The following is a 2,540-nucleotide window of genomic DNA, read 5'->3' as shown; positions in this document are numbered from 1 at the left end:
GGATGAGGAATCAGAGCTCCACAGTTCAGAGTAGGAAATGTTTGTGTGTTGGTTTATTTTACCTTTGAGAAAAGGTTTTTCGGAGTGGGTGCCCTAATATATAAAAATGGTTTGATGGGTTATGTTGATTTTACCTTTAAATAAGGGTTTATGAAAACAGTTTATGATTAGATTGCACTAAAGTCTATGGGCGGAGGTGATTATTCTAGATAACAAGTCAATCAATTTGCATAAAAAATAATTAGAGTGAGGGTAGGAATGCTCTATTCTGACTCATTCTCCACCACTTAAGGCTCGTCGCTCACAATACTAATCGTAGTTATTAAGTATTTTGAGTTTGATTAAGAAAAAACCGCTTGACGTTGGATCAAGGATTTATTTATTTGATTATAAAATGTGGCTTATGCAACATGAATGCAAAGTAACCAACAAGGAAATAAAATGGTATCATTGTAAGGTGGCCTAATAGAAAGCCTTGTGTGTGCAAAAGTGTGACCTACACTAAACAAAGGATAATGGTCTTACAAACATATCCCCCTAAGGCGGGCGTAAAGAAACCAATCACTGAGTGCCAACACAATTATTCAAATTCAAAAAACGCGGAAACAGTCATCTTCAACCTTGATTCATCCCAAATTCAAACCTCAGAAACAAGTGTTTTCAGTCAGAGTTTTCCATGGAATCATCTTCCCCAATCAAAAATAAACTAAACTCCATTCTCATGAGCCATTGATTGGCTCTGAGTATGGAGTTCTTATGAACGAAACAGATGAACAACCTTGACCTTATTTAAAAATTAAATAATGGAAATGGAATAATAAAAGCAAAAAGGTTAGGGCTAATGATTAGTGAATGATTTCGAGCAAGAGGATAACTTGTTTGAGTGAAGGAGATGGGTATTGTAGCGGGGTATTCGTTACCATTAGAGATATTGACTAAATCCAAGGTAAATCATACAAGTCGAGTCGCCACTGCACTTCTATTTATCCAAAGGAATGGTTAGAAAGCGAACAAAAACCTAATAGTTTTAACAAAAACTAGTAAAAGAAAACAGAGATCTGGGTAAGGGGGTTGGTTATGTAATGGGAAGGTGTTAGGCACCCAAAACATCCTAGGTACTCCTAGGGAGCCCTTTTCATACTTGTTGCAAAGGTTGTTGTTTTTTTTTTGTGAAATTTTGTTTGTGCAAACATGATTGAAGAGATGAGAGGAGAATATACAAGTTATTTACATTTGTGTTTGGATGGATAAACCCATTGCCTACGTACCATCTTATACAAAGGGAGAATATACAAGTTATTTACATTTGTGTTTGTTTGGGTAAAAATCTCAAAACAAGTTGGAGAATTGATTGTTCCAAAAGCCTTAAGGTCTTTTGCTATCAAAGGGAGAAAACTTAACCGAACCACAAATCCACCATGTGAGGATAACTTCAACATGCTAGTGAGGGGTTAACCCTATAATAAGCATGGAAGACTCATTGTCCATCACTAAGGATATAGGTGAGTATTACATCTACCACAAGGATAACTCAAACCTAATAGCTAAAGGTTATGAAAGATTTTTATTAAGAAAGTGGCCATTGGAACCACAAAAGACATTTGAATGGGTTATATTTACCAATTAGAAGTCTATACAAAAGATGGTCAAAATTGACTTAAAGATTCAATTCAAAATAAGTGTTATGAAAAGAAAGTTTGAAAATCAAAAGCATAAGGCTTAGGTTTCTAATGTTTCAAAACAATGGTTAAATGTTTACACAAAAAGTTTTGGCTTGGGTTAGAGTGGATGGAAGAAGAAGAATGGCTAAGTCCTAAGCAAAACAAAAAAAGGTGAGAGATAAGAAAAGAAACCACACTAGGAGTTCCTCTCTTGAGATCATATTAATGATCCAAGTAGCTCCCATCCTTTGGAATAAGCAAGCACAAAGTATAAGCAATCAAACAAGTCTCATAAGAGATCCTCAATGTATCTTGTTTCTCCCACTTAGATGAACATGGCAATGGTCCTCCAGTTAAGCTCAAATGGGAACTCCTAGCACAAAAGCACACACATCAAAATTTCTATGAAATAAAACAAGAATGGACAAGAGTGAGTTTAGAGATTTGGTCCTTCTAATCCATCTTCACCATTAAGATCCTTTACTCCAATTTTGCATAAGGAAGGTCCTAGAAACTAAGTCCAATTCTCCATTTCTTTACATAGGGAAAGTCCTAGAAACTAAGTCCATTTCTTTGCATTTGGTTCACTATAATCAAAACAAAACACAAGCAAAATAATATCTACACAATTATGTGCTCAAGTGAGCAAAAGGCAAATGGCATTAACATAAACATGTGCTCAAGTGAGCAAAGAGAAAAGCAAATGGATAATATGTGCAAGAATAGTAAATTGCATAGAAGTAAATTGCATAAAGTAAATGTTAATTGTCAATAGTTAGTGTGCCATAAGGCAATTTTAGCGCTATGTTAAGCAATCGTAATTGGACTTATGTAAAAGTCACAACTATCTGAGGCCGGTCAATAATAATGTAGGCAACA

This window comes from Lathyrus oleraceus, chromosome 4, assembly GCF_024323335.1.
Source record: "Lathyrus oleraceus cultivar Zhongwan6 chromosome 4, CAAS_Psat_ZW6_1.0, whole genome shotgun sequence".
Lineage (NCBI taxonomy): Eukaryota > Viridiplantae > Streptophyta > Magnoliopsida > Fabales > Fabaceae > Lathyrus > Lathyrus oleraceus.
This window is presented reverse-complemented; position numbering follows the sequence as displayed.